At 39.8% G+C, this 21,041-nt stretch overlaps 1 pseudogene; it reads left to right on the top strand.

Moving 5' to 3' along the window:
- Positions 1–261: 261 nt before the first annotated feature.
- Positions 262–357, top strand: LOC121139044 (annotated as a pseudogene).
- The last annotated feature ends 20,684 nt before the right edge of the window (positions 358–21,041 follow it).

Here is a 21,041-nt window from a genome sequence, read left to right as displayed (position 1 = left end):
TCTCCAATCTAATAACTTCATTATTGATAATTTATCTCATGGAAACTAATTACCATGTTAAGCAATTGAACAAATATATTAATACATATATAATGTCAAAATGACAACTATATGACTGTCCACATAACAGCAGATCAATTAAACACTATTTGTGACTGAGAGAAATTTCCTAATGGTAGATCGTGTGAGGTTCTAGGTTCAACCCTGAGTAGGGACAAAAGAAAAAAAAGCAATATTTGTGTTTGCTTCAGCAGCACACAGACTAAAAATGGTGTATGCTAAATTGGAATGATTCAGAGATTAGTAGGGCCCCTGCAAATGGATAACACATAAATTCAGGAAGCTTTCTATACGTTTTTCATAAAAAGTAGTATTTGTGCAGCGATTCAGTGGAATTAGATAAAGCCATTACATTAAAAGCAGTGAGCAGTTAGTTTGATAGTAGTTGCAATTATTACCATAATTAGTCATGATTAGAATTAGCTCAACACAGCACTATCCATTAATGAAGCAAAAGCTTCAAGCACTGTGTTCTTTCCCTCTATCATCTACAGCTTTGTCCATGCCTACATTTTGTCTTAGAGTAAATAAATTTGGATATAAATCCATCTGTCTAACCACCACGTATAAATGTGCAGAGACTGGCAGGGCACTGAAAGCCTCATGAAATATTTAGGAATTTTGTTAACAGTTTCCAGGCTAGACTGGACTTCGAGACCCTCTTACCTCAGTCTAGCAAATACTGAAATTCCAGATGTGCATCACTATGAGAGGCAAGATTTAGGGTTTCCCCAAGGAGGACCCTAAGAGAGACATACGTGGTCCTCCAGAGAAGGGGAAAGGAACAAGATCTCCTGAGCAAATTGGAAGCATGGGGGAGGGGAGAGGGAGCTAGGAGAAAGAGAAGGGGAGAAGAGGAGGGGAGAGGACATGAAGGAGCAGGAAGGTTGAGTTGAGGGAAGAACAGAAGAGAGCAATATAAGAGATACCATAATAAAGGGCACCATTACAGGTTTCAAGAGATATCTGGCACTAAGGAAATGTCCAGAGATCTGCAAGGATGACCCCAACCAACAATGTAAGCAATAGTGGAGAGGCTACCCTAAATGTCATTCCCCGATAATGAGACGGATGACTGCCTTATATGCCATCCTAGAGCCTTCATCCAGTGGCTGATGGAAACAGAAGCAGACATGCACCGCTAAACACTTGAACTGAACTCTGGAATCCAGTTGCAGAGAGGGAGAAATGATGAACAAAGGGGTCATGACTGGGTGGGTGAAACCCAATGAGACAGCTGACCTGAACAAGAGGTAGCTCATGGGCCCCAGACTGAGAGCTGGGACACCAGCATAGGACAGACCCAGACCCTCTGAACATGGGTGTCAGTTAAGAGGCCTGGGCAATCTATGGGGCCTCTAGTAGTAGATCAGTATTTATTCTTAGTATACGAATGGACTTTAGGAGCCCACTCCACATAGAGGGATGCTCTCTCAGCCTAGACACACAGGGGAGGGCCTAGGCCCTGATCCAAATGATACGACAGACTTTGAAGATCCCCCGATGGAAGGCCTCCTCTTCCGTGGGATGCAGAAAGGGGATGGGATAGGCGGCTAGTGGGGGCAGGGGAGGAGGGGAGGGAGAAGGAACTGAGATTGACATGTGAAACAAGCTTGTTTCTAATTTAAAATTTAAAAAATAGAAAAACAAGATTTAGGATTTCCTTTTTATTATTTTAAATAACTGAAATAAAATTACAACATGTTCCCCCTCCATTTCCTCCCTCTAGCCCCTCCAAGCCAACTTCCCTATAAACCCACCATACCACCCACTCTCAATCAATAACCTCTTTTTCATTTATTATTGCTGTAACATGAATATATATGTGTGTGTGTAATACACACACACACACACACAAGCATGCACAAACCTACTGACTCCATGTTTGTTGGTGGTGTGTATTTGGTTTCAAGGCTGACCACTCTTGGTTGGACAAGCAGTGAAGGAGCTCGACCCCTAGAGAGACTGATTCTCCTTCTCTCAGTAGTCATTACTTGCCTGTAGTTCTTTGTCTAGTAATGGGGCTCCATGAATATTTCCCTTTCCACTTTAACACATCCACTGATACTTCCATTGTTGTGGTATTATTTATGCATCCATTTCTAGGAGACTGCTTCACAGAAGACTTCCTGGTATTCTGGCTCATACAAACTTGCCAGCCTCCTTCCATGATGTTTCCTGAACCACAGAAGCTATGACATAGATTGGGATCAGGGATGGACTATTCACAATCTGTTAATCTCTGCATTGTGTCTCTTAAGATTTTCCATGATGGCCTCCATTTGCTGTGAAGACAGGCTTCTTTGATGAGGGTAAGATTTAGAATGTAATAAGGAATTACGCATTCTAACGTGGAGGCTGTAGATTCTTCTCTACTATTCATGAGTGCAGTAGCCCCAGGAAGCTGGCTAGTTTACAGTACCAGGTATGATTTCACTCCTGTTGAGTAGGACTTAAGTCTAGTTAGCAGCTATTTGCCGCCAACATGTGAGTGCCTTTTCTTGCACCTTTATGCATATCTTACCATGCTGGAAATTGTTGTGGTTCATAGACATTGCATCTGGGTAGGACTGGGTGGTTTTTATTTGCTTCTTTTTCTTGGCACTTTGCATAGTATTTTCTGGAACCATTAAAACTAGTCCACAGGAAACAGGCTTTCAGGTCATATCCATTTCGAATTACCCAAGTCCTGTGTCCTAATGCTTGCATGATGTCTTCAACAATAATGACCCACCATTAACCCTTGAAAGGCAACCAAAGGTTACACTGATAACCTCTATTGTTTGGGAAATCCCTTGGACTACCATGTCCAACCATTTGAAAGGTTTCTGTGCCTGGTGCTAATGTTTTTGTCAGTGTTTAAGATTTTTATGGTGAACATTGTCGACACAATGCATACAATTATGTGCATTGTGTACGTATTTAGGTAAGTGATATGATTCATTGAGGCTTCTGTTATTTGTCCCTATTTCCCCTTTCTGTATTGACTTCCCTCCTTCCTCCGAGTCTGAGCCTACTACTCTCGTAATTCCATTTCTTTCTTCATATCACCTGTTTCCTGATATTTTCCTCCCAAGTATCCCTCCAACACCCAAACACATCCATGGCACCTATGGTCCCTTTATATTTCTCTGGTCTCTGTGAATATCCACACTTGAAGATTTGGAGGGAGAACTGAGGTAAGGGAAAAGATGCAGCATTTGTCTTTCTGGGTCGGAATTACCTCACTCAATACAATTTCTTCTGGGTCTGTTCATTTACCTCCAAATTTAACGATTTCATTTTTCTTTACAGCTGAATAGTAGTGTTGTTAGTATTTTAAAATTTAATTGTTTGCACTACTAATATGAAAATCCTATTTCTAAATACTTCTCCTAATTCATTATGTATTTAAGTAATTATACTATATGATAACAGTGTCTACACTGTCAGGAATTTATGAGAACTGAGTTTTTTATTCAGACAATCCAACATCTTGACCAATCTATCTTTGCTTTCCAAATAAAAAAACAGAGATAATGGAAACATGTTATCTCCCTTAAGACAGTTGTTTTGCCTGTTGATTAGCTAAAACTGGTTACAGAAATACCTGGTAAAGTTTAATTACATGGGAATCAACTGGGGGATCTTGCTAAAAGTCAGACTTTGGCTTGGTAGATTTCTTACAGAGCCTGTGATTTTTTTCATTATAATGAATTCCTTGTGAAAGCCACACTTGAATTTAAATAACTTACTCATTTCTAGTGATTCCAGAGAGCTCATATTTGTGATTGTGCTGATGTGAGCATTTATATGATTCATATATGCATAGGCATAAAATATACACAATAATTGTATATATACATAATCATACGTATGTGAAGAGAGAGAGATTTGTTTGACTATCGTCATGAAGCAAATTGGGAGAAATGTCTCATTTACACAATTTTTGCTAAATAGACAGCCTGGTTTTCTTATCTTTGTCATTTTCGAGACAAGGATAATGAACACTAGTAGTCTGTTATTTCTAGATTCTATAGAGAGAAAATGAAAGAAATAATGTTGTTGAGTTTCTCTGTGCTTCATGGAGGCCAGGCTTGTTTAATAATAAAAGCAAGATAAGGTTGTACATGTCTCAAAGGCATCAGTGAATACCAGTAACTTGCAAATAGATTTGGCATCAAGCAGTCTTCTTTCTCATAGCCTGTGTACATAATGCTTGGTCAGTAGGTGCCAAATATACAAAATAGTGAACATGTTAGGTCTGGACTCTGAAGCCAGGGGAAAGGGGTCTTGAAGGGCTCAAGTTTAAGGCGAATGCAAGAAGCAGGTGTGGCATACTTTATTCATAGGCACACAGGAAGCACCAGCAGGTCTCCAGGCACAAGCCGGTAGTACACCAGCAGGCACAGCTACACATGCTGACTGTCAGACGGGCAACACAGAAAAGCACACAGGCCTCCGAGCACACACACACCAGGCTGACAAAGGTAAAGACTAGGTAGAGGCTCAGGTAAAAAGCACTGATCTCTGGTCTCGAGGCCATATTCATATAAAACTCAAAAAATGGCTTCTTGTACTACATAGTTACATAATGGATTTCATTCTGGGTTTACCATTATCCTGTGTCAGCCATTATTATCTAACTCTTGGTCTCCTGGATGTCCTGGATGTCCAGTGTTAGCTACTCTTTGCTCATTCTGGGTATCGATAGCAGTGCCATATTTTTTAAACCTTACTTGGTCCTTATGACCTTCTGCTCCCATGCCTCCATCCCTTTTAGACAACTTTCAGTTTGTCAGGGCAGGCCCAGGAATTGTGATTGGGCTCCTAATCTGTAATATAGACAACATGTTATCAGCTGTCTGCATTTCATAGATTTTCACACTCTGTAGGTTCCCTAGGCTTTCAGACTTTGTAGGCTCTCCAACTGCTTAAGCTCTGTTTCCTTAGGCATCACAGGGTCTTTCCATCTGGAGGTCCCCAAAGGGGCTCCCAGTGGCCCTCATGGAGTGTTGACAGCTGATTTATGTTGACAGTCTTTATTCCAGACCACTATCTGCTTTGGTCAAGCCCTGTTTAAGTCCAATAATATCAGTCACACTGTTGCTACTTTTCTTTTGTCCCATATCCCTTCACTGGAGCCATCAATATATCAGGCATTAGGGGGTGGGATGGACCCTTCTTTGTTGGGACTTGGTTCTGGGATCTATCTCCTGAGTGCCTATATGACTACATGTCTTACTCATCCCAAGACCTCTGTAACTCTGCTGTTAAGGAGCTCCTACTTCAAATTCCCTCTTTCCTGAAAAGCTAGACCCAGCATCCCTGTGATTTCAAAGCTGCTGCAAGAGCAGCTCTTAGATTCACAGCTTCTGATTTCAGATCTGCAAGGAAATCCAAGCTTAGCATAGTGTCACATGGTGGTACAAAGTGACTTCTTTGGGCTGTTTCAGAGTTCCAAGTCCTGAGCCACTGTATTAGTCGGGTTCTCAAGAGAAACAGAAATATATATATGGAGCTTTGAAAGAGTAATGATAGCCAAATCACACCTTGGATGCTCAGAACCTGGGACTTGGTACTGGAGGCTAGATGTTTCAACATTTGGAGTAGACCCAGAACAGCTCTCTCTTTCTCACTCAGGCATGATGAATGACAGTTACCCAGTACACATGGCGGGGTGACCTAGTAGTCCAAATCTAGCCCCGGAAGCTGAGAAAGTTCCTGGAGAGCTTTTGGTTCCTATTCCATGACAAAAACTTACAAACATTGGCTCTACTGTTAGTAAGGGAAGCAGCAGCAGCAGCAGCAATGGGGCAAGTCAACTCAGCAGCAATAGTGAAGGCCACGTAAGCAAAGGGTGAACTAAGCCTCCTTCTAAAAGGTCCCTTTTTAATCTGGGATGTTACCCAAATGTCCTGCCCACAACCAGGGTGGGCCTTCCCACACCAGTCAAGGTAATCAGGACAATTCTTGCAATGAACTCCCTGTTCTGTGATTCTAATTTGTGGCAAGTTGACATTGAAACCAACTATAATAGCTATGAAAGCGTGACAAATGGTGGAGATATGTTTTGGGCTCCAGTCCCCACAGGGTCTCTGTGAGTTACCGGTCAGCCAACAGGTACATCCTGTTTTCCAGTCCAAGTACATCCTGTTTTCTAGTCCTAGCTTACTGCGCCAGCCTTGCCTTACAGACATCAACATCTAGTTGTGAAAACACCATCTCTTCCACCTGGGGTTTTTCCACTGTGCTGTAAGCCTGTATATAAGACTGCTCCCTCTCTACAAAGACAGAGATACACACATTCTCTTAACACAAATGACCGGATGCCTTGTCTTTCAGTAAAATCTCCAGGCTTTCGCCTGATATATCATACTTGTGGCACAGTCACCATGAGTGGAGGTCCCACCAAGATCGAGAAAGAAAAGGGACCCTGAGAGATCTCTCTCTCGGAAGTTATAAGGGTGAACTGAAAAGAGGTACCAAGGTATCGGTACCAAGTTAAATCTCCAGGCTTTCACCCAACACCGATGTCAGAAAGAAAGGGGAACCTGAGAGAACACCCTCAGAGGCTGGCCAGCAGGTAAGGATTTGTGAGAGCATATTGGAAAATGGGTACCTCAGCTTCTAAGGCTGTATTGATAGAACAGTTAGTATGATTGTTAAAGAGACAAGGTACCAGTATTAAGAGACAGCTAAAGATTTTATTTTAACTTTGGAAAAGGCAAGTCTGTGGTTTTTACACTCAGGAGGGCTTAATATCCCTGACTGGAAAGTTAAAAACGACCTCCAAAAGAATCTTCAGAAAGAGGGACCTGAAAGTTTTCCTATTGCCACCTTTCCCCTTTGGAGATTAGTGAAAGATGCCCTGTTGAGTGATAGTGCTAAGATGAAGGAACAAATGACTGACCTTGAAAAACCATTTAAAAATGCCCAGGAGGAACAGTTAGTAAATTACTGCCCATGTTTAGCCTTGGACTGTTCTCCTAGTGATTGGCAACAATTGTGCCGTACCACATTACAAGGAGTGGGTAAGGCTGTAGCTCCTGAGTGCAGCTCAGAACTTCTCAAATGAAGAGATCATGAGGGACTCACAGGACCTTTTACCACTCAACCTGTTATTACTACTCAACCAGTTGCTTCAAGAAATTCTGTCACTCGTAAGTCAGGAGATTAGACAGGACTGGGAGATTTTTAGCTGGGACCATTGTGACTAAGCCTCCACCCATTCGGCCTATTTCAATCACATGAAAGTCAAAACAACCCGTGTGGACAGACCAATGGCCCCTATCTAAAATAAAATTGGAAGCTACACATCAGCTGGTGCAAGAGCAACTGGATGCTGGACATATTGAACCTTCCACCTCCCCTTGAAATATACCTATATTTGTTAAGAAAAAGAAGAGGAAAATGGCACCTGTTACAGGATTTGAGAGAGGTCAATAAAACTATGGTGGTCATGGGTGCCACACAACCAGGTTTTCCCACTCCAGTAGGAATTCCAAAAGATTGGTTTTTATTGGTCATTGGTTTAACATTCCTCTACATCCTAATGATTGCATATCCTTTGCCTTAAGTGTGCCCTTCATTAATCTCAAGGCCTCAAAAATTACTCTAAGGTTAGACAAATTAAAAACTTTAAATGATTTCCAGAAACTGCTCGAGATATCAGTTGGATCTGACCTGGCCTTGGACTTTCCACCGTGCAGCTCCGTCCTTTGTTTGATACAATAGTCCCCTGTCCTTTTTGGTCTTTCCCTCCAGTCATGCTCCCACTGGGGCCTTTTGGCAGACTGGACCCTTCTTTAGGTACATGATCAGGCCTCTCCTTCTAAGGCAGTTAAAGCATACCCACAAGCAGTTATTCAACTTATTCTTAGGGCATATAAGATTAATCTGCAAACCTTTGGCAAGGGACCTGATGTTACTGTTACCCCTTACAATGCCTCTCAAATTACCTGGCTACAATAGAATATTGGCATTTGAAAATGGAAAGATGGTGAAGGCCTTTTGTTTTAATTCAAGGATTGGCTGGAACTGTTCTGTCACAAGAGATTTTAATTAAGAAAGTTTCATTTCAACAAAATAATCATGACCTAGGAAAAAAGGATGACTAAAAGATGTATGTATGTTCTGTGTGTATGGTGTGGCCACACCGGTATGTATAAAATGTGATTGTGAATGTGTGAATGTTGACAAAAAGAACTGCCTAAATTGCCTTAAATATGACTAAAAGGATACTTAAATTGCTTCAGATATAGTTAAGAAGCTACCTAAATTGCACTGGATAGCAAAAAAAAAAAAAAAAAAAAAAAAGAGCATCCAACCAGTCAGTATCTTAACAGGAAAAGGTAGTGATTTGAGTTCTCAGAGACAGTTAGTAAAAAAATAATAAAAGCCTACAACATGGTCTAAAAGCCAAAAAATCTGTATAGATGATTCTATAGAGTTTGAAAGAGGAGAGGATACAGGAATTCTCCAAAATGTTTATGGTTGAAAAAAGAAATCTAGAGAAAAAAGGTTTTTTGAGAAGAAGCTTCAGGGAAACTGCTGCCCTGTTAAGACTCCACCTACAAAGGAGTCAATATAGACACAAATTAGGCCATGTCAACCAAGATACAAATGAGGTTTTGTCATCTATAGAGTGCTTTACAAATTGGATTAGAAAAAGAGTACTCACCAACTTCAAGTAATTATCAAAAGTTATTTGGGACATATGTTATAGCCTAAAAAAATTAAGCCTCAAAAATTAAAAAGGATAGTTTGCAATCTTTAAATAACTTTCAAAAGTTGTTGGTAAATATTCAATGGTACATCCTTTTTTAAGGGCATCTACTGATGATTTAAAATCTTTAAATGAGATTCTAAAAGGAGATAGTGATCCCAATTCACCCAGGCAATTAACTAAAGAGGGTAGACAAGTTCTTCTACTGTCAGAGTGTAGTCCAACATCATCAGATGTTACATTAACAATACAAAACCATGAAAAGCTTAAACTGTCTCCTCAGCCAAAGTGTTAAATCCTTATTTTAAAGCGTATATAATATAAAAATAGATATTTTTGCAGAGAACAAAGTATGATACATGTTCCTTATACCAAGCAACAAGTTGATGGGTTGTTTCAGAACAATGATTCATGGGAAAACACTTTTGCTCAATTTTCAGGGACAATTGATAATCAGCTTCCAGCTCATAGACTGTTACAATTTATACTAACACACCCTTTTGTATTCCCAAATTTGTAAAGAGCAGTCCTGTAAAAAATGATATGTTAGTTTTTACTGATGGTTCCTCTAAGGGAAGAACATCTTATGTTATAAATAATAAAAAATACATGGAACAAACAACTCTGGCTTCAGCTCAGATAGTCAAGTTATGAGCTGTTGCAATGGTTTTCCAACTTCTAGTAAATGATTCATTTAATTTGTATAAATTTTTAAATATCTTCAAATAATAGAGACAGTTCCATACATAGGAACTAGCAATAATCAGGTTAAAATTTGTTTGAGCAAATTCAAAATGCAATTCATCTAACAAAATTGCCACATTTTTGGGTGACATAAGAACTCATTCAAACCTTCCCAACCAACTGGCTAAAGGGAACTAGTCAAGAGATAGATTAACAAAATTTGTCGCTTTATCTCAGGTAGAGAAAACTCTACAGTCTCATAACCTTCACCATAAAAATAATAAAAATCTAAAAAAGCAATTTGGTTTAACTAGAGAAACTGTTTGTCAAAACTGTCAAACAATAAGGTGTGCCCACAGTATTTATCTGTAACTAATTTAAAAGTAAACCCTCAAAGTCTACTTCCTAATTATTTATGGCAAATGGCTTTTACTCATATTACATCTGCCCCAATTTTTACTTGTTTGTGTATCACACAGGGCTGCATTGCTATAGTCAAATCCTCCTGTATATTATAGCCCACATTGGGGTCCATACTGCAACCAGGGTCCTAAATACACTCCCCAGAGCAGTGGCTGAGATCAAGTCCACCATTTCTGGTAGGAAAATGTTCTGGTTTGGTCTCGTGGAAGTCTGCATCAGACTTTCTGACACATTCCCAGCTCTGGGACTATGTATATGTGTGAATTAGTTCCATGTAATAAGTCCATTTACTCACAGTCTCTGGCAGTTTACCAACATTGGACTGTACCAGATGCTCTCCAGCTGTCATCCAGATCATTAGCAAGTGTTTCCCTGATTCAACAGTGTTAAGATCTACAATCAATGCCCTGAAAGGGGACAGGTGTTAATGGATGCTAATTTCTCTATCTCCTCTCTCTATCTCCTCTGCCACCCTCTCATCCCAGAGGCAGTAACTAGGCAGGGATCAGCTCTTCCGGACTCTGTCTCTTCTGTTTCTCAGTTCCTAAGACTGTCTTATTGTAAGCCGCATAGGACATCCATCTTGTGGCTGTCTTCTACCCATGGACCTGACCATCAGATTCAAGAACTGTTTGAACATTTCCTCCCTCTCCCTCCCCCACCCCCCAGAAGAGAGAGAGAGAGAGAGAGAGAGAGAGAGAGAGAGAGAGAGAGAGAGAGAGAGAGAGAGAGCATAGCATTTTCCAGGACCCAGCGAGCCTCTTTTTGTTCTATCTACCTTTCCCGAGGATACCACATAGTGTGTTTGGGCCACTTCTCCTGTAGAGAAGATGGTTCATTTTTTGTGAAGGCATATCCTGCCTACTATGCCAAAACCAGGAAAAGGGGTCTTGAGGAACTGGAAGTTAAATGGAATGCAAGGAGCTGCAGATAGTTGTGAAATACTTTTTTTTTTACTAGCACACATATAGATACCAGCTGGCACTTTTGGGTAGCACAAGGTAGGAACAGGTACACATGCAAACCAGCATATGAGCACACTGACAAGAAATAAAGGCATGGGCAAAGGTCAGCTGGCTATGATTTCAAGGACATAAATAAAACTCAGATAAAAGTTGCATATTGCCAACAGTTATGTGATTTATTGCACCACTGCCTATGCCAGGTTCCCTTGATATCTGGGGTCAGCCATCATTAGCTGACTCATGGTTCTTGGGATGTCCAGTCATAGCTATCTATCTTTGGCTCATTACAGATAGTCATAACAGTGCTATGTTCCCTGGATTTCAATTTTCCTTTGCATCCTTCTCTTTCCATCAGCACCTATAGCCATATCTCTGTCATATAGTCTATGCAGCAATTTCACCTATTAGGTGGCATAGTATCTATTTTCAGGACAGAAGGGATGGCTCAGAGCTCTAGAACACTTGCTGCTCTTGCAGAAAACGTGAGCTCAGTTCCCAGCACCCATGTTAGGCAACTCTCAACCACCAGGAACTCCAGCTTCAGGGGATCTGACACCCTCTTCTATCCTCCAAAAGTCCCTGTACACATGTGATGTGTACATGAATGGCCACATATACAAATACACATACATACACATAAAATAATAAAAAATATTTTAAAAGAATAATATTTTCTTTTACCCATGATTTTTTTTCAGCAGATTGACTCCACATATAATTAAATTCTTCATCTTTGTAGAGAGTCTTAAATCAGGGAGATGCTGTTCTTGGTAACATAATGTTTGAACTGGTGACCCATTCTACAGCAAGTCCACAACTGTCAACGGACTTATTTTTCCAGACACTGTCCTATGCAAAAATAATATCCAACAGCCAGGACATATCCATCAGAGGGGCATAAAAAGTATCATCCAAAATACTCTTTTCTCATTTCTTTCTTTGTGTACATAATGCATTGCTTTCTCCTACTGAATAGTGGTTGTTGCTATAGCAATGTTTTAAGCACACTCATAGATCAATATTGAACTGCAAAAGCAAATATTCCATGCAGTTTGTGAGTCTAACACCAAGTTCCCACTCTTATTTGTTCAATTGTAAAATAAAGATTTGGGGAACTTCTCACAAATAGACAGTTCTCTGCTGTCAAGAATGAATCAATTAGCATATGGCCTGTGACCACTTCCCAGCAGAGGTCCTTGAAAGGCCCTAACAAGGACAACAGCAGCATGGGCAGGGACTACATGTTTGTCAACACAGGAAAGTAAAACGCTAAGTGCACCAGAACTCTGGGATCCCACTTTCCCATGCCATATCCACTCTGATTTTTACTTATTAAATCTCAAAGCTTACCTAAAAAATGTCTATTTTCCCAGCCTACCCACATAAATATTATCTCAGTTATCATACGCCTTGCACAAAATATGTGAAATAAGTTGGAATGTCTTATACAGAGTGCTTGCAATCAAGAGCCAGCTGAAAAATTCCTAATTGTTTACCTGCTCCTTTCAATACCAAAGCTACATGGTCAGGTCATGCTTATTGTGACACTAGGGAGACACGGATTACACGAGAGCCCACCATCACAGAGTGCTTCTACCCACAGCTTCTCCATTTATCCCAGTAACAATGGGCTTCTGTGGAGGTCATAAGAAGGGGCCTGGGTTCCCTCTGTCCTGCTTCCATCCATGTGACCGTGGGAAGGCTCTCTAGTCTGCTCTCAAGATAGTGCTGAACTCAATAACCAGAGTTCCGTCGGATCACAAATCCCTTCAACACTGGGAAACAGAGTGAAGTAGGGCCCTTGTGTTCTACTGAGTTCTTTTGCTCTGTTTGTACCCATTGATGTCACGCTGCAGTACTCGCCATTGTTTCCCATTGAAACGGCTGTAAACACACCCTACCTGTCAAAAACATTTCACTCAATATTTTCCCAGTTATGCATGTTATTATAAAAATGAGCTTAAAGATTCTGAGAGGAAGTGGCTATTTGTTATTTCAAATTTAAATGAACATTTGTAATTAATTGACTAAATGATGAGCTTTACCAGGAATTGGATCAAGTGGCCTTAATATGCTGTAGATCTATATTTAAAAATAAAATATCCTGATATAACTGACTTCTAAACATCTGGCCTATATTATTCCTTTATTTTAGTACTGACTTAAAGATCATACTCAACCTTACTGCGCCACTATTATAGCAATAATTTGTGTTTAATGTTTTGGGGTGATAGCTGTCAGTAAAGCGCCAGCATTGCAGGCATGGAGACCTGAATTTGATCTCAAGAACTCACATAAAAGAAGCTGGACATTGGGTCTGGAGCTTGCAAGTGACCCAGGCTTAGTTCCCAGCACCTACATGGTAGCTCTCACATATCTGTAACTCCAGTTAAAGGGGATGTCTTGCCTTCTTCTGACCTCTACGAGCATCAGACATGCAAGTGGTCAAGTGACTTACACACATACATAGTCAAAACATTCATACACATGAAAAAAGCAAAGGAGGAGGAGGAGCTACTGATGCTAGACATAGCGGTGCATGCTTGCAATCCCAGTGCTAAAAACGTCAAAGGTGGCAGATCCCTGGAGCTTGGTAAGCTCCAGGTCAATCGGAAAATATGCTTCCCAAAAAAGATGAATGACGCCTGAGGGACAACACCAAGGCTGACCTCTGGCCTTCACACACAGGTGAATATAGGCACATACACACCTGCACACATGATGAAAATAAGTACATAAAAATAAAAGGATTTCCGCGGGAAATCCTTTTTTAGACTAGTTATACAGTCATTTTATTATAGTTATATGGAGACTACTTAAATGCACTCTTAAAATACTAAATTATCATTTAAATTGAAACATTTTGCATATGATTGACTGTGCCACTCTGTAAATTACTGATTATCTGCATTCTGGCAAAATTATATCTGCCCAATTAATTTAAAATCGACTATACTTTCAGTAGTGTGAAAATTTTCTGGGTTGGATCCTTTCCTTCTAGACATCTCTGGCAACACAGGTTTTCCTGATCAGGACCTATTTTTGTAGTTGGATAAATTCAGACTCAATCATGTACAGGAACCCTGGATATTTATCTGTTTTATTTTTTATTTTTTCTTACTATTTCTTCTTTTTGGGGTTTTTTTTTTTGATACAGGGTTTTAGAGAAGCTGTCATGTCACATAGGAAGCAGATTCAAGATCACTCTAATTGCCAAATTAAATGAGAAAATAATTGTGACAACTTTCATAATTAATAACTTAATACTGTTCTAGCATCCCCAGGACTCATCGCAGAATGAACTGACAGATTCCCTACCTACATCGCTGTCCTCACAGCCAGCTTCCCAAATGCTGGAACAATGACAACTTTAAACACACACACACACACACACACACACACCATGAGGGCTTGTTTAATGTCAACTTGACATAAACTAGAGTCATTTGTGAAGAAACCTCGATTGAGAAAATACCCCCACTTGACTAGCTGTGAAAGCCTATGGTTCATTTTCTTAACTGATAATTGACATGGGAGGATCCCTCCCATTGTGAGTGGTGCCGCCCCCATGCAAGTGGGCTTGGGTGGTATTAAAAAAAGGGCCGAGGAAGCCACACAGTTCAAGTCAGTGAGCAGCATCCTCCATGTCCTCTGCATCTGTTCCTGACTCCAGGTTCTTGACTTAGGTCCCTGTCCTCACTTCCCCAGATGATGGACTACAGGCTGTAAATGAAATAAATCCTTTCATCCTCAACTTGGTTTTGGCCAAGGTGCTTCAGCACAGAAGTAGAAACCCTAACTAAGATACACACATGCACATGATAATGCGGGAGGCATAAACAAAGGCAGAAGTTCGAGCCAGGGCAGCATGTTGTGTGACATGCCAGCAGCCTATAAGGAAGGAATGGATGGAAGCCCTTGAGATTTTCAATTCAGGGTCTGAAATTGAATTGATGGCTCCATATGACACCAGAAGCCTATGTGGCCATGGGCGTGAAAGTCAGAGCTATGAAGTGCTGACTCTTTCCATTTGTCCAAGCTACAAGGTTGACTTTCCGGGAAAATCTGTCACCAGAAATCTAAACCTAAGTTCTTTAGAATCTTTGGATCTATATCTCAAATTTATGCTATATTCAAGCTCAAAGAGTTTTAGGCCAGGAAACTGGCTTTAAATGCCCCTTTCTAGACATTGGGACCTGGAGGCCCTAGGGAAGGAATCCCAACTGAGGAGAGCTGGGAAGACTTTGAGTAGAAGAAGTATTTGGAGGCCAAAGAGAACTTCATCATACAGGATTAGAGCTGTGTCAAGTGGAGACCTACCTGGGCCAAGGCAGATGAGAAAATATGTGCTATAAGGTAGGAAATGTGTCAGGGGTCGGTATAGATCCATTGGTAAAGTACTTCCTTGGTGTGTGAGACTCTGGATCTAATCCCCATCACTGTAGAAAATAGTTTGTGAATTAAAGAGTAGGTTATAGGCATAATATGGTCAAGGTCTTTTCATTGGGTAACTAACTGGTATAAATAGCTGAGGTAATAACTCAGTGCAGAATGTTTCCTAAAATAGTGGATGTTGTGTGCAGATGGATTGCAAATATTACAGTGCAGAAAGCTAGCAACTAAGGCTGGGAACCTTCCCTGTATAATTAATGAGCAATATAAATAATGGATGTATGAGTGAGTGAAAGGGTTATTCCATGCTCACTTCCATTCTCTGAATTCTCTCAAGTGGATTATTTCCTGTCGTCAGATAAACAAATCCTTGGTGATAGTCCCCTATAAGCTGCTCCAGTGGACAAATGAGAAGCAGCTCAGTTTTCATGTAATTTTGGAGTGTTATCCTTGTCATTTTCGTTTTGAGACTCCTGCTGGCAACCATTGTCTGCCTGTCCATCTACCCAGTAACGGGCAGTCTCTCACTGAGATTCCCTGCTGTATTACTGTAGCCTTATGAAATTTTTCCTTGGGATTTCTCTGAAGTGTAGTTTGTATGGCCTACATATTTAAACCTACCAGTCAGATTATATCCAAGACTCTCTAAGTGGAGGAACACAGCTTGTATTTCACAGAAACTTAATGTTACTAATGTACATCTGATTCTAGTTTAGCTTTAATGCACTGTGTAAAGCCTCTAACAAATAGTCATCGTTTTGTTGTTTGTTTTATTGATTTTGTAACATCTAAAAGATATAAAAGATAGTCTTAGCTTAAAGACCATACAAAATCAAGCTAGGGCTGTATTTTGCCTACTAGCAGTGATTTGTCAATCTCTGATACTGACTAACCCAAAGTAATACAGCATTTTTTGCAGTTAATTACAAGGAAGTTCAGAGCTAGCATGATGAGTAAGTCCCTGAGATGGTTGAAGCACTGAGCCTATCTGAAGAGAGTGTTCAGAACACAAGGTAATACTTGTCTGAAAAAAAGAGCATGAATCCATCAAAAGGAAATAATTTTCAAATGAAATCATGCTTGAATGACAAACAGCAGAATTTCAATCCAAACAGATGTGCAGGAGGAAAAGGAAAATCAGAACCATGGACAGTCAATTATGGAAAGCAAATGAAGTCAGAGATGTGTAAAAAGCTGAGGGTGGAGGTTTAAGACCCTACATCGAAATAAGCCACACCTTCATGCATCATCTGTCAGGTTGTTCCAGAATTATTTGACACCTGTTCTATAACTACCTGTTTATAATTATAAACCCTTACAGAAAAATAAAGCTGTGTTCTGGCGAATAGAAAAGATAGATGAGAAAGAGAAGGAGCACAGTAAGACAGGTAGGAGGATATATTGAGTCAAATTATCTGTGCCACGGGTGTCCATGTATCTGCTAAAACATCATTTCTGGTGTGTCTATGAGACGTTTCTGGAAGACAGTAACATTTGAATTGGTAGAGTATGGATCACCCTCACCAATATGATTAGGAATGGTTCAATATACTGAGAGCCCAATCAAAACAAAACTGTGGGGGAAAGGTAAATGCTTTCTCTCTGTTTAAGAAGAGATTCTGTCTTCTCCTGTCTTCAAACATCAATACCATTGGTCTTCAGGGCATCACACAGACTGGATCTACATCATAGCTTTGTGGGCCTTCAGTTTGCAGATGGCAAACTGTGGGACTTCCAGGGAGTCATAATCATGTGAGCTAAACCTTTATAATATTACTGCATAATGTCATACCTTCTCTCTCTCTCTCTCTCTCTCTCTCTCTCTCTCATGTGTGTGTGTGTGTGTGTGTGTGTGTGTGTGTGTGTATGTGTGTGTATTTGCATTTCCCCAGGGGAAATATATATATTCTCTGATTGTCTTCAATTGGTTCTCATTCTCATTATCTGGAGAACACTGACTAAGAGAGGAGAAATAAAAGTGAAATGAAAGAATAAAAAATCCATAAAATGATAGTACTATCTTTAAGTTGACAGATGGCATTTGTCTTAAGCTTAAACACTCTGACTACCACATATATCTTTTTCTTTTTCTTGTCATAAAGGATCTGAAAACTTACTGTCTTATTATCATAATCATATGACCACACCCACTACAAGGAGTATAAAATATTTATATTACTTAATCATATTGCCTTTTCTGATAAATCAATAAAAGAGAAACTTACGGTCTTGGGTAGGCTGTGAAAGACCTTACTATGTGAAAAAAGTATGTTTTAACCTCACCATGGTGAGTAACTGGACTGTGTCCCCTCAACCCAAGTGTTTGAAATTGTAGACATATGACAGACATTCTAAACTACAGATATATAATTGACTGAGTCTTATGGTAAATGGACATTAGTAAATACCTGTCCACTAAATGAATGCAAAAAAAATACTACACTTCTAAGGTATTCAAAGGGAAGGAATGTGGAGCTTGACTGAACAGTAGTAGTCCTTAGCTAAATAAAACAAAGTTTATTACATTAAAGTCTTTTAAGATGAACATTTAAAAGCTTTGATGCATTAGCATAAAACAGTCACAGTGTAGATACCTGAAAAAGGGTTTATATCTGGATTACCCAAAGAATTCTTGGAACTCAACATCAAAAGATTAAAACATTATTAGTAGGTGAAAGTTGGAGTAGACACCTACAAGATGTGTGGGTGGTCAGCAAGCACAAATGAAGGTGTTCACTGCCATTAGTCACTGGAGAAATGCATACAAAGGCTACAGTAAGATCCATCATATATCTAAGGTAACAACTCCCCTTATTGCCCAGGATGTAGAGGAACATGGAACCCTTTATTGCTGGTGGAACTGTAGAGAAGTATAATTAGTTTAGAGAAGCTTGGCAGTTCTTGGTAGAGTTAGCATGCAGCCCAATTCTACTCTTAAGAACCTCTCCGGGGGGAAAAATGGAAATGTATGTCTGCAGAAAACCATGCACAGCAATAGCAGTTTTATCTGTGATCTTGAACCACCTAGAAAGAATTAAAAACAGCTGACCTGACAAAGGTTAACTCTTGAATCCCAGCCATCAGCCTGGGAATCCAGCATGGGACTGATCAAGACCCCCTGAATCTGGGTGTCAGTGAGGAGGCCTAGGTAATCTATTGAGCCTTGGGCAGCAGATCAGTACCCACGCCGAGTATACACACGGACTTTGGACTCCCATCCAATAATGTGAGGTGCACTCTCACCCTGAACTCTTGGGGAAGGGTCTAGGCCCTGCCCTATATGAAATGACAGACTATGGACACCCCCATGGAGGGCCTCACCCTCCCTGGGGAAATGAGGGGATAATGGGGGGGGGGTTGAGGGGAGGGCATGGGAGGAGGGGAGGGAAAGGGAGAGGGACCTGGAACTGACTTGTGAAGCAACCTTGTTTCTTATCTAAATTTAAACTGAAAAATAAATTTAAAAAAATCATAAGGGAGATTATGTATATCCTTACCATAAAGTCTTCTCAGCAAGGAAAAGATTACTGTAGTTGACAGCATAGGAGGATTTCAAAAACATTACACAATGCGGTCAAAGCCAGACACACAGAAGCCCACACTAGCAGTTTCACTTACACAAATCTAGAACACAATCACAGGGACAAAACACAGATCAGTGGCTGTCTCAGGGGTAGTGGTAAGAAAACAGAAAGCTTCAATGTGACACAAGAGGTTAGAGGGACTTTCAGAGCCATCAAAAGGGTTCTGAATCTTAAGTGTGATGACAGACTATACAAAATATGTTTTCTGATGTGCATACAAATGTGTAGGCTTTAAAAGATTTTACTATATGTAAACTATACCCAAATAAGCTGATAAAAAGTAGTGGTTCACCATATGCACATAAGCAGCAGAGCCAGTGTCTGGAAACTCCAAAACAATGAGTCTCAGTAATCCTTCCCATCTTAAGTTGTCTTCTCTAAGTTTTTGGTCACAGCAATAATAAAGTCTAAAAATGTGGGTGACACCTGAATGAGTAAAACATTTGTGTCAAAGTCTAGAGAGTGCCTTTGTGTTTCTGACTCTGGCCCATATAATGTCATCTTTTCTATTCCAGAAAGCCATGTTTCTTTCCAGCAACATCTACCCTCACCAAAACCTGCCAAGAGCTCTCGGAAGATCTGAGGTATACACAAGTGTAATTAATTAACTTGTAATAATTACACGAATCTATCCAGTTAAGACACAGTATGTCACTACTCAGTACCATATACAACAGAGCGTCCTCACCTATGTTGTCTCCTCCAGTCTGGAAGTAATGTGGACAGGCCATACACACACTGGGCTGTTACAGCTGCAGGAACTACGAATGTGAGGAACCCAATCTTTTGTGTTAGAAAGTCAGCACGCTACTTATGTCCTGCTACATCCTTCAAGGCTCTTTGCTCTGCAGCTATTCTTGAAAAGACAGTTCTGAGAAGGCAGCCTATACAAGGAGAATGAGTCTAGAGTATTTATTCATTATCTCACTCCCTGAGGTCACCCACTTCTATTATCCTTCCTTCTCTCACTTGTACAACTACTCTTTCAGACTCCAACAGTTGTTCCCACCCCTTGTTCACTTGTGTCTAATGAGTCATGACTCCCGGGCACACTGTCTCTGGAATGTATTTCCATATTTCTTGTTTGCCTCAACTCTGCTTGTGCTTTTAGACATGGCTCATTTATCAAAACTCTTTCAATCATCTCATTGAGTCTTTCTTTTGTTTTCTACTGAAACCTGTAAATAATGTGATATTGGACCTCAGCACACTTTAATAAGCACGAGAAAATAAAATATATCATTTAAAGTTACCTAAAAGGTGTTATTTTTAAAGTAAGTGACACCTGGATGGTGTTTCATTGATTTTAACACAATGAATTTCATTTCCATGGACCATGGTACTGAAAATTGATGAAGTATTGAGACTGAGTAGAAGGGGAACTTTTGGGAAGACTGATGACATGTTACAGATAATGATATTAAAGTGTAGGGTTGTTTTTATAATTAAATTTATGGCATTGATATAGCAAATCTATCCATCAAAATGAAAAGGCTCAGTTAAAAGACTGCATGGGTCCAGGCACATAAAGCACTGATGATGCCACTGATAATGCCAGGCATCCATTAAATAACATAGGCATTGGCCAAGAAAAGTAGGGAAAAATAAGAGATTATACAGAGCCTTTGATATATCTAAGAATTATTAGAGTATAAAGACATAAAATAGTCTGAAATCTAAGGGATTATTAGCCAAAACTAATCTGAATTATTTTAATGATTAGAATGTGAATATAAATAATCTTAATTCAAAGTGGCAGGTGTGGTCCTGGCTAGGAAAACGAAGACTTTAATTGAATCAAAGTAGGCTATGGTTGATATACTGTTTCATCTGATAAACCCAATTACTGAAATGAAGAATACATTGATTAATAGCCAGTTTTAACACCAGTTTTATGCTTTGGTCATTACAGATAGACTGGTAATGGAAATACCACTAACTAAATTCATAGCACCTTAATAAGACCAGAAAATTTTGGATAATAAGTTTGATTTGATCCAAGACTTTTATATTCCAGTCCATCTTTCCTAATACTGATTTTTAAAATATATTTGACTAAAATGATACAATTCCTTAACCCTTTCTTCACTTTGATTGATTGCCTAAAGAAAGAATGAGTTACTCTTAAGTTTTAATTTTGCTTGTATGACACAAGTATGTAGATAATTGAATACCTGTGCCATTCTTTTTATGCAGAGTACCAAAATAATTACTATAAAGGATGAA

This window comes from Mesocricetus auratus, unplaced genomic scaffold (genome assembly GCF_017639785.1).
Source record: "Mesocricetus auratus isolate SY011 unplaced genomic scaffold, BCM_Maur_2.0 Super-Scaffold_6730, whole genome shotgun sequence".
In the NCBI taxonomy this organism is placed as follows: Eukaryota; Metazoa; Chordata; class Mammalia; order Rodentia; family Cricetidae; genus Mesocricetus; species Mesocricetus auratus.
This window is presented reverse-complemented; position numbering and strand designations above follow the sequence as displayed.